The sequence below is a fragment of the Panicum virgatum genome, chromosome 2N (genome assembly GCF_016808335.1).
Source record: "Panicum virgatum strain AP13 chromosome 2N, P.virgatum_v5, whole genome shotgun sequence".
Taxonomy (NCBI): Eukaryota; Viridiplantae; Streptophyta; class Magnoliopsida; order Poales; family Poaceae; genus Panicum; species Panicum virgatum.
In genome coordinates, this window is record NC_053146.1 from 33616132 (window position 1) to 33632226 (window position 16095).

Sequence of the window (16095 nt, forward strand, 5' to 3'; positions counted from 1 at the left end):
CCACAAAACCTGCTATGCTTATGATAAATGAAAGCATCTACAACCACCCTTTTATACATTTTACTAGGAAAGTTCAAGAGGTGGTTAGAAACCTGGTGGGAGCACGTGGCTCTAAGCGAGGTGAACTCTAGAGAGTCCTTATTTGGGCATGAATCTTGAGGAAACTCAAAGGTTTCGTGCTTATTTGTGGACTCTTCTGTCTTGTATTCCAGAGTCTGAGGAAGGTCCATGGCACAAAAGTTTTCCTCTTCAAGAGATTCAAAGTGAAACATTGGGCCAGAGGGACAAGGCTTAAACTTACTCGAGGGTGATGGAGGTTGTTCAGTTTCATAAAGATGAGGGATAGGGTTAGATGAAACGAACAGGGATACGAACTTCACTTCCTCGAGCAGATCGTGGTCAACATGAAGCTCCTCCATTGGAGTTTCTAAGCAAGGGATAGGAGTGGCGAAAGCATTTTCCCTAAATTCATCATTGAGGCTCCTTTGTGAAGATTTTTGGAGAAATGCTGCTAACTCAAAGGTTTCTTCCTGGTCGTCTTCTTCTAGAATGAAAAGTTCAACATCTTTCTCCAAAGAAGACTCAGGAGTTTCGGTAGGAAAGATAGCTTGCACTTTGTCAACTGATTCTTCTTGGGGCATAGGTTCGGCCGAGGAATCCTTTGACTGAAGGATCGGCGAGCTAAAAGCTGTACCCCCAAGAATTACGTCGAGGGTTCTTGATGTGGAGATGATTTGGAACAACTTCTCGATTGGTTGCCCGATTAAAATATCGAAGTCTTGGACTTCGAAGACATGGAAGTCTAGGGCAATCTCAGCTTTATCGTACCAAACTGGTACGTTGTGGAAGATTCTGATCCCTTCTATGGTGGAATGAGATCCAATACATAGGGATCTCAAGGTTGGGAGCAAAGGGTTGTCGCTTAGATGGCTAAGCACAAAAGATGCAGACATGATGTTTGCTCCAACCATGGGGCTATAGAGAACTGAGACAGCAGTTCCTCGGATGAAACAACAAAGGGTGTACGAGGGGGTTTGAATTCGAATTGCTTCGGGTGACATTTCCCGTTCGTGTACCCAATCGCTGTTCATGATAGCTGTTAGCCCTTTGACCGCCTCTTTTAGGGAAGCTTTATCTGGAGGGGTTATTGGGTCTCTAGGAACTGGAGGTCTCTTCTCATGGGGATACATCAAGATGTTTCCAAAATTATGAAAAAATCGTCCTCGATGTTGAAAGGAAACTCTGGAGGTTGAATTTCTTCTTCCTCCATCGTTTCTAGTTCGGGGGAAGGTTCGGTGGTTGGCTCTAGGTGAGTGGGAGATTGGTAGGTAGAATCAACCAACGGAACTTCCTCATGGCTTTAGGATCCCGCTGCTGGAAGGGTTTCGGTGAAAGATGTGTTCTTTAGAATACGATCCAAGAAAGCTTCTCCTTCGGCTGTGGTTTTATGTGTGAATGACCCTCCAGCGGTGATATCAAGCTGTAGGGCAGATTCCTTGCTAAGCCCTAACCAAAAGTGTTGAAGCAACATGTGGTCTGTAACACCCTAATTTAAATTTCAGCATTTAATAATAAATTTAATTGGCTTCATTTAAATTTCTAAGGTTTATTGTGTTAGACTTGCATTTAATCTAAAATTTTTGTTCTATAAGTAATTAAAAATTTACCATAGGTTTAATTTTCGTTGTTGCATCATGCTGGTGCATATTTTGTTTATTTTGGTTGAGTGCTAGGGAGTTTGAATTCAAATTTGTTTGAATTCAAACTTTGTTTGATTTGGAAATAGAAATAGAAAAGGAATAAACCCAAGCCCAAAACCCAGCAACAGCCCAACCCGGCCCATCTTCTCCTTCCCTTCCCCGCGGCCCAGTTAGCCAGCGCTGCCCGCTCCCCTCTCTTCCTGGGCCCGCTTCCCCGCGCGCGACCGGGCCGCTCCACCCCCGCCTGCTTCGCGTCGCGGCCCACTCACCCGCTCGCGTTGCCGCTCAGCCCGCAAGCACACGCCCCCGCCTCAGAGCCGCTGACGCCGTGGCCCCACCCGCCAGGTCCATCTCCCCCGCAGCGCAACTGCCGCCCGAACCTCTCGCCGGGGATCACGCCGTGCCCCCACGGCATGCCTCCCCAAGATCCCCGCCCAGCCTTTAAATTGGCCCCGCAGCCTCTGCGCCCACCACCTCGCCACTACAGCCCCCGCCAACCCTAGCAGCCGCACTGAGTCGCGCCGCCGCACCCCGGAGTCAGAGCAGGAGCTCCACCGCCGCGATTTCCGGCGCTCCCCGACACCCCACCACGGCAAGCCGCCAGGAGAGCTCTGCTCGGAGGCCACGAACTTCCCCGAGCTCGTTCCCCTCGGTCTCCGCCACCCTTGCGCCCGAATTGCACCTGACGTCGCCATCGGTGAGCCTCTACGCCACAGCGATTCCCCACCTCCAGTGGTTCCCCAACCGCCCTGACCCCCGTGAGACCCTCGCAGGAACTCCCCGAAGCTGCCCATGGATCCCAGGAGCCCGGAGCGCCCCCGCGTCAACCCCGTCCGCGACCACCACGCCATCGCCGCCGCCGAGCTCCGACGTCGACGCCTCTGCGCGCCTTCGCTGCTCAATCTCAGGAATTAGCTGAGCACGCCTTGATCCCCTGCTCCCTTTTGCGCCATTTTCCGTAGCCCGTAGCCCCTGGCGTCGCCCAGAACACTCGCGCCGGCGAGCCTCCGCCGCGCTGACCCGCCGTCGCCGGTGCGCCCTCCGCCACAGACCTTCTCGAGCCCAACCCAGGTCCCAGGTGGGTCACGCGTAACACGCCGACCACGCCCGAACCAAGCCCGGGTCGGATTGACCCCCGGAGCGCCGGTTTGGGCGTCTCCGGCGAGCCCTCCGCCGCGGGAGCCCCGTCGCCGGCGAGTCCCGCCGCTGCCCGCTCGCCTTTTCACCCTGAGCCGCCAGATCCAGAATCAACGCGCACGATTAGATCTAGGATCCATTAGATCTAGGACGCCAGATCCAAATCCTACAGCTGGAAATCAAACATACCGATTCGCTGTGGCCATCTTACTAAAGAGTCCCTCCCCTTCCTTGAAATGAACCCGCGCTCCACACCAGTAGAAAAATAATTCCAAACCCGCCCCTGCTTTTACGTTTTAGACCCTGGGTTTCTTTAAAATACAACCCGCCGTCCAGCCTGGTAGTTTTTGCGAGTTAGACCCTGGAGTTAGCGTTTAATTACATTTAGGCCCTCGGTTTTAGCAGAAAAGTCCCTGGAACCCTGTTTTTCTTACAAATAAGCCCCTGAACCTTGTTTTTAGCCTAGAAAATGCGTTTTAGCTCCGTTTTAAGCGTTCTTTATATCCACGCGATCGTGGTAACACGTAGAATAGTTTAAGACTAGTTTAATGTGCTGTTTTTATGTATTGATGTATTGTTTCTTAGTTTTTGTTAGTGTTCGCTTGTATGCTTATTATTGTGCATTGTTTTGGCCATGTGTTCGTGAGTAGACGTTGATCCATCTGAGGAGCCCCAGTACCAGTACCCGGAGCAGCCGTCTTCCGAGCACTTTGAGCAGCAGCAGGAGCAGTACGAGGAAGGCAAGTATAACATGAACAACCTATCACTTTTAAATACAATTTCATACTGCATTTTAATACTGTATGCCTATAAGGATTTTCCTAGCCACTGTATATCCTTTATATATACCTTTGGGTTGCATTTTGGTTAGTTATGCTAGGTTGCTACACTATAACATATTCTGGTCCTTTTTAATTAAATTGATTAATGGTTTACTTGAATTTAATTCTGAGAGTGGCACTCTGTGTGGCTTGAGTGGCTCACGTCTCGTTAAAAATGGTTTTTGTATAAACATGGTTTAGGGGGCAAGCACGGTGCTTAGTTCTTGGTTGGCCACTCTCCATAAGGATCGGTTCATAGAGCGACAACCTGGGACAACAGCGCTACCACAAAGGCTAGAATGGGATAGACTTGGCTTACTAATTAGGTCTTTTTGGTTTGGAGTAACTTACCTGCGGGGCAAGAGTAGTAAGCTTCAATGGTCCCTGCTCCTCCGGCTTGGTCTATGCTTGGATTGCGCTCCTGTGCTTGTACCCCCGGAGGTGGGCCCCATCGTCGCTGACCTAACTCTCGCGGTTACGCCTTACCAACGAGATTCTTTGTAACGGCCTCGTAGTGAGTCGCTAGTCATCTCACCTATGGAAGTGTGATGAACCTCTAGCGTAGCTCACGACTTGTGGGTAAAGATGTGCAACCTCTGCAGAGTGTAAAACTGGTATACTAGCCGTGCTCACGGTTATGAGCGGCCCAGATCCTCCTTTTGATTAGTGGGGTTGTCTCCTTCCGACGAGGGAGGTGCCTCTTGGGGTTACCTTGGTGGCTTGGTTTCGGTTTAGTTCTCAGTAGTAACATAATTAATTCTGACTAATTACTATATGACTGGGTTAATGGTAATTCATCAACTTGTAGTAAATATCTTTAATAAAATTTTGCCAAGACTTAAAAGCTAATGCAGTCAGTCAGCCAACCTTAGAGCCACATAGTTTGTGTTATACTTGTTGAGTACAAGTTGTGTACTCACTCTTGCCTCTTCTCTACTTTTTCCTCTTGGCTACGCTACTGCTGCTCAGTTCCTGCCGACACGAGGGAGTTTGTCTAGCGCTACCAGGACTACGAGGACTTCTAGGCGTTCGTCTCCCAGTCGACGTCCCTGTGGCGCCCTGCTCAGCTTTCGGAGAGCTTTTATCGTATTTGTACTTCGCTTCCGCTGTATCAGACATTTTTGTCATTAATGTAATAAATAACATTCGTATTTCGATTTATTATGTCTTATTCGTGATATGTGCTATGATGTACTGTTCATTCTGTTGTATATACGTGTGACTTGATCCTGGCACGTATATGATTGCTCGATTTATGTTCTTTTATAAACCGGGTGTTATAGAGTGGTATAAGAGCCGTATCGACTGTAGGACGAAGCCTAGATAGAAATGGTCGAGTCTTAGGACTTCTTCTCACCAATCCTTGCCCGCTGAAACTATTTTACTATTATAACCCTTGACTTCTATGACTTTTACCCTTCTTGCCTTGATTTCTCTCTCTGAAGAATAGTTTTCGTAGATTTTGGCCTGAATCAGTCATCTGACCACCATGAGTATCAGCTAGGTGATCCTTTATAATAATACGGTAGTACGATCCGCGACGCGTTGTGTTAGTCGAGTCGTATGTTAAACTCGGCTAAGTTGTGAAAAATTGTCTGCTTGTTATTATGCTACATGTTTGATTTGGATTTTTGAATGATTGCATAGCTTAGTAGTTTAAATTTGTTTAAAGAAAATCACTCTTATATTAAAAAGTTAACTAACTAATAAAATGAGTTAGATCGTTGGGGGTAAAATAGTCCACTCTATCCTGTCTACTTTATCATGGCTGAGTCTTTTTCCGCAAAGAGTTATCATATCCATCTGAATTTATTCCTGCAATATCCTTACTCGTGAAATCTTTTGTCCAAAATCAGATGGTGAACACCAGGCGTGGTTCTGATCAGCAGGGGCAGAACAACTAGGATCAGAACACCCAGGGGACCGGGATCCCGATGCCGCCGCCTTTGACTCCGGAGCAGTACTTCCAGCTCCAGATGCAGATGATGGCCACCCTGAACAACACTGTTCAGGCTCTTCAGCAGGCTCACACTCAGCCTCCGCCTCCGCCTCCTCCATTGCCGCAGCCTCGCGACAGGCATGCTGAGTTCCTGAGGGGTCACCCGCCGACGTTTTCTCACACGTCCGACCCTCTTCAGGCTGACGACTGGCTCCGTGCAGTGGAGCGTCAGCTGGACATCGCCCAGTGCGATGATCGGGAGCGAGTTCTGTACGCAGCAGGACAGCTGCGAGGGGCAGCTTTGGACTGGTGGGAGTCCCACCCAGTTCATGACCGCGAGGCTCTCACTTGGCTCCAGTTCCGAGAGCGTTTCCGCAGCCACAACGTCCCCACGGGTGTTATGAAGATGAAGTAGAAGGAGTTCCTTGCACTGAAGCAGGTAATCTTAAATATAATTGTTCCGCGGTTTCTTTTGAGCTAATGTCCCTTGTTCTATCCTTATGAATCTTGAGTTAATCTTTCGATATCTATCTGTCTTTGTCACTTCAGGGGACTATGTCGGTCACGGAGTATCATGATCGTTTTCTTCAGCTGGCTCGCTACGCCCCTGCCGATGTTGCGGATGACCGCAAGAAGCAGGAGCACTTCATGGAGGGTCTTGAGGACTACCTCAAGTACGCGCTGCTCAACCTCCGCTTCGACGACTTCAACCACCTGGTTGACAGCGCGCTCAACACTGAGCGCAAGCACTTGGAGATGGAGGACAAGAAGAGGAAGATTGTCCCCGTTGCTTCCGGCAGCAACACTCGTCCACGCCTCCAGCAGCCTCAGCAGTACCAACAGCACTACCGGCCTCCTCAGTCGTACCAGCAGAGGCCACCGCAGCAGTACCCGCCTCGACAGCAGCAGGCAGGTCAGGGCCCGAGGCTACCGGCGCCTCCGGCTCGTGCTCCACCAGCTCCACCGGCACCGCAGGCTCCACGTCCAGCAGCTCCTACCTGACAGCAGGCTCAGGGACCCCCTCGCACCTGCTTTCACTGCGGCCAGCCGGGGCACTACGCTAACGCTTGCCCCCGGAAGGCGCAGACGGGACAGCAGGGGCGCCCAGCTCAGCCCAGGGTGCCACTTCAGGGCAGAGTGAACCACGTGACGGCCGAGTCAGCGGCCGAGGCTCCGAACGTGGTTATTGGTACGTTCATGGTTAATTCATATCCAGCTACAGTGCTTTTCGATATTGGTGCTACGCATTCCTTCATTACTCAGTCTTTTGTCGAGCATCATGGTATTCATACTAGCACATTAAAGAGGTGCCTGTTAGTATCTTCACCGGGAGGACAGTTGAGGTCTCACACTTACTGCCCGAGAGTCAGTGTTTCCTTGAGGGGAGTAGAGTTCTGTACTGATCTGATGGTGCTAGACACCAAGGGCATTGATGTCATTCTGGGAATGGAGACTCTGGCCAAGTGGGGAGTCCGGATAGATTGTGCTCAGAGGACAGTCTTGCTATCAGCTTCCAGTGGCCAAGAGGTTGTTATCAGTGCAGTAGAGCCTTCTGGATTTCTTCATCAGATGGAGGCTAGACCCACGGACGGTATTCGCGTGGTGTCTGAATTCCTGGATGTCTTTCCGGATGATCTGCCAGGTATGCCGCCTGAACGCGCCATTGAGTTTTGTATTGATCTCTTGCCTGGCACAGCTCCTATTGCAAAGCGGCCCTACCGTATGGCACCTATAGAGCATGAAGAAGTTAAGAAGACTATTGATGAGTTGCTAGCCAAGGGCTATATCCGTCGCAGCTTCTCTCCTTGGGCTTTTCCATTATTGCTGGTAGATAAGAAGGATGGCTCGAAGAGGATGTGTGTTGATTATCGGGAGCTGAATGTAGTCACTATCAAGAACAAGCATCCACTGCCCCGTATTGAGGATCTCTTCGATCTGCTTCGAGGTGCTCGTATATTCTCGAAGATTGATCTTCGTTCGGGTTATTTTTAGCTGAGGATCCGTCCTGGGGATATTCCGAAGACGGCATTCACTTGCAAGTATGGGCTATATGAGTATACGGTCATGTCCTTCGGCTTGACTAATGCCCCGGCTTTCTTCATGCATCTGATGAACATGGTCTTCATGGATTATCTGGATGTCTTTGTGGTGATTTTCATTGATGATATTCTGATCTTTTCCAAGACAGAAGAAGAGCATGAGGAGCATCTGAGACTCGTATTGCAGAGGCTGAGAGAACATCAGTTGTATGCTAAGTTCAGCAAGTGCGAGTTCTGGATTGACGAGGTTCCATTCCTCGGTCATGTTATCTCTCAGGGAGGCATTGCTGTTGATCCGAGCAAGGTGAAGGATGTGCTAGAGTGGGAGACACCGCAGACAGTAAAGGAAGTCAGGTCATTCTTGGGCTTAGCTGGATACTATCGGAGGTTCATTGAGAATTTCTCCAAGATCGCGAAACCTTTGACTTCTTTGCTGGAGATAAATGTGGCTTTCTTATGGACTGATGAGCGTCAGAGGGCCTTTGATGAGCTGAAGAAGAGGTTGACTACGGCGCCAGTCCTGACTCTGCCAGACCAGACGAAGAGGTTCACGGTGTATTGTGATGCTTCGAAGGATGGTCTTGGGTGTGTTCTGATGCAGGAGGGCAGAGTGATTGCTTATGCTTCACGGCAGCTACGCCGGCATGAGCTGAATTATCCTACTCATGATCTTGAGTTAGCCGCAGTTGTGCATGCTCTGAAGATTTGGAGGCATTACTTGTATGGGCAGCAGTGAGATATCTACACTGATCACAAGAGCCTCAAGTACATTTTCACGCAGAATGAGCTGAATATGCGGCAGAGAAGATGGCTAGAGTTGGTCAAGGATTATGACCTGGAGATTCACTACCATCCGGGCAAGGCCAATGTTGTAGCAGATGCTTTGAGCAGAAGAAGTTATGTCAACATGGCCGTGGCTTTCCAGATGCCTGCAGAGTTATGCGAGGAGTTCGAGCAGTTAAGTCTGGGCTTCTTGCATCATACCTCCAGTGCAGCGTTTGAGGCAGTACCGACTCTAGAGTCAGAGATCAGGCAGCATCAGAAAGATGATGAGAAGCTGCAGGAGATTCGTGAGTTGCTCAAGAAGGGCAAGGCTCCTCATTTCAGAGAGGATGATCAGGGTACCTTGTGGTACAAGAACCGGATCTGTGTGCCAGATGTAAAGGATCTCCGGAAGTTGATTCTGAGTGAGGCCCATGATACAGCTTACTCTATTCATCCGGGCAGCACGAAGATGTATTATGATCTGAAGGAACGTTTCTGGTGGTATGGGATGAAGCGTTCAGTGGCAGAGTACGTGGCTATTTGTGACACCTATCAGCGTGTCAAGGCTGAGCATCAGAGGCCAGCAGGTCTGTTACAGCCTTTGAAGATTCCAGAGTGGAAATGGGAAGAAATCACTATGGACTTCATTGTTGGATTGCCTCGTACTCAGAAAGGGTACAACTCCATTTGGGTAGTAGTGGATCGACTGACGAAAGTTGCTCACTTCGTTCCAGTGAACACTACTTACTCCGGTGCTAGACTTGCAGAGTTGTACATCTCTCGGATTGTCTGCTTACATGGTGTTCCTAAGAAGATCATATCTAATAGAGGGTCTCAGTTCACTTCTCGATTCTGGGAGCAGCTCCATGATTCATTGGATACGAAGCTGCGTTTCAGTACGGCTTATCATCCTCAGACAGATGGGCAGACAGAGAGAACCAACCAAGTGTTGGAGGATATGCTGAGAGCTTGTGCTATTCAGTACGATACTAGCTGGGATAAGTGCCTGTCATATGCTGAGTTCTCATATAACAACAGCTATCAGGCCAGTTTGAAGAAGTCCCCCTTCGAGGCATTGTATGGAAGAAAGTGTAGAACTCCTCTCTATTGGGATCAGATTGGCGAGAAGCAGGTCTATGGCCCTGAGATCATAGATGATGCAGAGAAGATGGTTCAGGCTGTGCGAGAAAATCTGAGGATTGCACAGAGCAGACAGAAGAGCTATGCTGATGGCAAGCGGAGAGACCTGACCTTCAGTGTTGGTGATTATGTGTATCTGAAGGTGTCTCCGATGAGAGGAATCCGCAGATTTAATGTCAAAGGGAAGTTAGCACCTCGGTATGTGGGGCCATTCAAGGTGCTAGAGCGGAAAGGCGAAGTTGCTTATCGCCTGGAGTTACCTCTCAGCCTCTCAGGAGTTCATGATGTCTTCCATATATCTCAGCTGAAGAGGTGTTTGCGAGTACCCGAGGAGCAGGCACCACTGGATGCAGTAGATGTGCAGGAAGATCTGAGTTATACTGAGCATCCGGTGAAGATTCTGGAGACATCAGAGAGGGTTACTCGGAACAAGCGCATCAAGATGTGCCGAGTTCAGTGGAGTCACCACAGTGAAGCTGAGGCTACATGGGAGCGAGAAGATGAGCTGAAGAAGACATATCCAGACCTCTTTGCTAGCCAGCCCAGCTAAATCTCGGGGACGAGATTTCTTTAAGGGGGTAGGGTATGTAACACCCTAATTTAAATTTCAGCATTTAATAATAAATTTAATTGGCTTCATTTAAATTTCTAAGGTTTATTGTGTTAGACTTGCATTTAATCTAAAATTTTTGTTCTATAAGTAATTAAAAATTTACCATAGGTTTAATTTTCGTTGTTGCATCATGCTGGTGCATATTTTGTTTATTTTGGTTGAGTGCTAGGGAGTTTGAATTCAAATTTGTTTGAATTCAAACTTTGTTTGATTTGGAAATAGAAATAGAAAAGGAATAAACCCAAGCCCAAAACCCAGCAACAGCCCAACCCGGCCCATCTTCTCCTTCCCTTCCCCGCGGCCCAGTTAGCCAGCGCTGCCCGCTCCCCTCTCTTCCTGGGCCCGCTTCCCCGCGCGCGACCGGGCCGCTCCACCCCCGCCTGCTTCGCGTCGCGGCCCACTCACCCGCTCGCATTGCCGCTCAGCCCGCAAGCACGCGCCCCCGCCTCAGAGCCGCTGACGCCGTGGCCCCACCCGCCAGGTCCATCTCCCCCGCAGCGCAACTGCCGCCCGAACCTCTCGCCGGGGATCACGCCGTGCCCCCACGGCATGCCTCCCCAAGATCCCCGCCCAGCCTTTAAATTGGCCCCGCAGCCTCTGCGCCCACCACCTCGCCACTACAGCCCCCGCCAACCCTAGCAGCCGCACTGAGTCGCGCCGCTGCACCCCGGAGTCAGAGCAGGAGCTCCACCGCCGCGATTTCCGGTGCTCCCCGACGCCCCACCACGGCAAGCCGCCAGGAGAGCTCTGCTCGGAGGCCACGAACTTCCCTGAGCTCGTTCCCCTCGGTCTCCGCCACCCTTGCGCCGGAATTGCACCTGACGTCGCAATCGGTGAGCCTCTACGCCGCAGCGATTCCCCGCCTCCAGTGGTTCCCCGACCGCCCTGACCCCCGTGAGACCCTCGCAGGAACTCCCCGAAGCTGCCCATGGATCCCAGGAGCCCGGAGCGCCCCCGCGTCAACCCCATCCGCGACCACCACGCCATCGCCACCGCCGAGCTCCGACGTCGACGCCTCTGCGCGCCTTCGCTGCTCAATCTCGGGAATTAGGTGAGCACGCCTTGATCCCCTGCTCCCTTTTGCGCCATTTTCCGTAGCCCGTAGCCCCTGGCGTCGCCCAGAACACTCGCGCCGGCGAGCCTCCGCCGCGCTGACCCGCCGTCGCCGGTGCGCCCTCCGCCACAGACCTTCTCGAGCCCAACCCAGGTCCCAGGTGGGTCACGCGTAACGCGCCGACCACGCCCGAACCAAACCCGGGTCGGATTGACCCCCAGAGCGCCGGTTTGGGCGTCTCCGGCGAGCCCTCCGCCGCGGGAGCCCCGTCGCCGGCGAGTCCCGCCGCCGCCCGCTCGCCTTTTCACCCTGAGCCGCCAGATCCAGAATCAACGCGCACGATTAGATCTAGGATCCATTAGATCTAGGCCGCCAGATCCAAATCCTACAGCTGGAAATCAAACATACCGGTTCGCTGTGGCCATCTTACTAAAGAGTTCCTCCCCTTCCTTGAAATGAACCCGCGCTCCACACCAGTAGAAAAATAATTCCAAACCCGCCCCTGCTTTTATGTTTTAGACCCTGGGTTTCTTTAAAATACAACCCGCCGTCCAGCCTGGTAGTTTTTGCGAGTTAGACCCTGGAGTTAGCGTTTAATTATGTTTAGGCCCTCGGTTTTAGCAGAAAAGTCCCTGGAACCCTGTTTTTCTTACAAATAAGCCCCTGAACCTTGTTTTTAGCCTAGAAAATGCGTTTTAGCTCCGTTTTAAGCGTTCTTTATATCCACGCGATCGTGGTAACGCGTAGAATAGTTTTAGACTAGTTTAATGTGCTGTTTTTATGTATTGATGTATTGTTTCTTAGTTTTTGTTAGTGTTCGCTTGTATGCTTATTATTGTGCATTGTTTTGGCCATGTGTTCGTGAGTAGACGTTGATCCATCTGAGGAGCCCCAGTACCAGTACCCGGAGCAGCCGTCTTCCGAGCACTTTGAGCAGCAGCAGGAGTAGTACGAGGAAGGCAAGTATAACATGAACAACCTATCACTTTTAAATACAATTTCATACTGCATTTTAATACTGTATGCCTATAAGGATTTTCCTAGCCACAGTATATCCTTTATATATACCTTTGGGTTGCATTTTGGTTAGGTGTGCTAGGTTGCTGCGCTATAACATATTCTGGTCCTTTTTAATTAAATTGATTAATGGTTTAGTTGAATTTAATTCTGAGAGTGGCACTCTGTGTGGCTTGAGTGGCTCACGTCTCGTTAAAAGATGGTTTTTGTATAAACATGGTTTAGGGGGCCAGCACGGTGCTTAGTGCTTGGTTGGCCACTCTCCATAAAGATCAGTTCATAGAGCGACAACCTGGGACAACAGCGCTACCACAAGGCTAGAATGGGATAGACTTGGCTTACTAATTAGGTCTTTTTGGTTTGGAATAACTTACCTGCGGGGCAAGAGTAGTAAGCTTCAATGGTCCCTGCTCCTCTGGCTTGGTCTGTGCTTGGATTGCGCTCCTGTGCTTGTACCCCCGGAGGTGGGCCCCATCGTCGCTGACCTAACTCTCGCGGTTACGCCTTACCAACGAGATTCTTTGTAACGGCCTCGTAGTGAGTCGCTAGTCATCTCACCTAAGGAAGTGTGATGAACCTCTAGCATAGCTCACGACTTGTGGGTAAAGATGTGCAACCTCTGCAGAGTGTAAAACTGGTATACTAGCCGTGCTCACGGTTATGAGCGGCCCAGATCCTCCTTTTGATTAGTGGGGTTGTCTCCTTCCGACGAGGGAGGTGCCTCTCGGGGTTACCTTGGTGGCTTGGTTTCGGTTTGGTTCTCAGTTGTAACATAATTAATTCTGACTAATTACTATGTGAGTGGGTTAATGGTAATTCATCAACTTGTAGTAAATAGCTTTAATAAAATTTTGCCAAGACTTAAAAGCTAATGCAGTCAGTCAGCCAACCTTAGAGCCACATAGTTTGTGTTATACTTGTTGAGTACAAGTTGTGTACTCACTCTTGCCTCTTCTCTACTTTTTCCTCTTGGCTACGCTACTGCTGCTCAGTTCCTGCCGACACGAGGGAGTTCGTCCAGCGCTACTAGGACTACGAGGACTTCTAGGCGTTCGTCTCCTAGTCGACGTCCCTATGGCGCCCTGCTCAGCTTTCGGAGAGCTTTTATCGTATTTGTACTTCGCTTCCGCTGTATCAGACAGTTTTGTCATTAATGTAATAAATAACATTCGTATTTCGATTTATTATGTCTTATTCGTGATATGTGCTATGATATACTGTTAATTCTGTTTTATATATGTGTGACTTGATCCTGGCACGTAAATGATTGCTCGGTTTATGTTCTTTTATAAACCGGGTGTTACATGGTCGGGGATAGACAAATTTGGGCCGGCATGAGTTAGCTTGGAAAACCTTGCCTAGGCTGCACCTATGGACACCTTCTCATCCTGACGAAAGTTGAGGATCTCTTTTCGTATGGAAGCAATGCCAGAAATCAGGAAGAACGCAAGACACAACCTGTCTCTTAGTTCTTCCCATTCTCTGTTTACCTTCCCTACGTTATAGGCGTACCATTGTTTCGCTCTCTCAGAAAGGGAAAAAGGAAACAACTTCCATCAGAGTGTTTCTTGTGCATGCCTGAGATTGACAGACATGAGCACAACTGCTCGAACTCTTGTAGATGGTGGTAGGGGTTTTCATCATCAAAACCCGAGAAAGATTGTTCCCAAACCATGGCTATGAAGCTAGGCCGGAGCTCGAAGCTGGAAGCTGTGATTGGCTTCAAAGATTTTGGTGGCTCTACGAACTCGCCCTTATTAGTAGAAAGGTTTTGGATAGAAATGTGCTCCATGGTAGAGAGGAAAGGATAAGAAAACAAAAGGTAAAAGAAAAGATACACGAGCCAACTAGGTTCGAAGATAACTACAGCAACCGTTCCCTTGGCAACGGTGCCAGAAATGTTTGTTGGTATTTCTTAACGTTCACAGATAAGATCCGCAAGCGCACGAAAAATACCATTGTAGCATTTCACCCGGAGAGTATTCAGGGTATCGTATTTTCCACGGGGAACAGAGGTGTAACGATCTTCTAACCAGTAAACCCTTGAAGAACAAAAGGTAGGAGAGACTTGGGTAGTGTGGTTTATCAAAAGGTAAGGATCAAGGTAAGGTAGACTTAGGCTTTCACTCGTTTACTTTGGGCACCGGTTTGACCCAGGTACTGTTAGGGACCTCCGGCTTGTAGCTCTACGCCGTACTCAGACAGGGGGGAGTGCACTAACCACGAAGCAGCTTCATAACGGACCGACGAGGCTGTTACGACCCGCGGTCTACCCCACAATACTATGGAGTACGAGGCAAACAAAGGCAATCTAGGGCCTAGACACCACGTCTAATCCTTCGATTACTACTCCAGCGTTGTACAGGGTTACCCGTCTTTATCAGGGGCCCTCTACTAGAGTATCTTTTACGAGAATGGACGATGAACCCGTAAGCGAATGAATAACTTAAGAATACTTAACCAAGAACTTACCAGAAGATGAACTTCGGATACTTAAGCGAATTGTATCCATCGAGGTACAAGACAAAGAGAGGCCAACAAGTCCGGCTCTTCTCCGATCCTCCTCGCACACTCCCTACTCTAAAGATATAAGTGGAATTCCTACCACTACTTCTCCAACAAGTGAATGTGAATTGAATGGTGAATGACTTGAGAGGGGTGAGTGGAGGCCCTTTTATAGGTTGAGGAGGTCGGTTCCCGCCATTCTTTAATATGGAAACATTGATAACCGCCTTTGAGAGGATAAGGGAGGATCACTAGCCAAGATGCACCGGGACTGGTGCCAGTCCAGGTTCGGCCGAACCACCGGTTTGGCCGGCCCCACTTGGCCGCCTTTGGCCAGGTGACTGACAAGTGGGTCCTCATCTCTAATATGTCAGTGCCGGGGTTGGATATGTCAGTTTGTTCTGACAATTGGGCCCTCTTTGTAAGTGTGACGCAGGATTGGATATTATGTGCATTTGTGTTGCGTCTTTTACTTATTTTCTCCTTATTTCACGTATGGGTGCCTACAAACCAAGAATCACCAAAACTCATGGAAATGGTTAGACTTAAGTCCTACAACTACATTCGGTGATTGAATGTCACAAAAAGGTGTAGGAGTTAACGGTTTTATTTTCGACATAAGGACCGTCAACAGTGGCTGCAGCTGCTCGCGCGCGTGGGTCGTGCCCGCATTGCCGACTGGAGCGTGACCACGCACACCATTCTTGCAGCTCCTACCGGTGCCACCGAGCGGAGTGTTGACATTTCTTAGCGCAATTACTAGGAATGGTTAATCCTTAGTAACAGCGCCAGAAATGCCTGTTGGCAGTCCTTAGTGCAATCACTAGAAATGAGGGCGATGAACCCATCCTAGCAACTGCACCCAAGGGGTGCCACTCTCGTGGTATAATCAATACGATTACAGATGGATCCGCAAGCGCACGGATATACCATTGTAGCATTTCACCCGGAGAGTAAGGGTATCATCATTTATTTCTGTCCTAAAGGACGGCAGCGTTAAAGGTATTGTACTCAACATTAACCATGACATTGTGCGTCAAGCAATAGGCAATACTCTAACAGGGGTAAGTACAGATAAAGAATAAGCAAGGGTAATGTGACACAACACACATCCACACTCCAAGAGGAAGGAATAAAGGAGAGAAACTATAAAATAAAGAACTACTCTATCCTACGTCAAGTTAGCTGGAGCTTAGGCTAGGTTAGGTGTCCTAGTGCTTCTATCCGAAGCTGGGGTCACGTTAGATCATGGTTAGGACTGCAGGTGCCAGGAAAATGGGATAGCAGGGAGAAGGACACGCACCGGAGTACATCCAATCCCGTTACCTCTTTGCATGAACTCCTACACCTAACCCAAACGTCGGG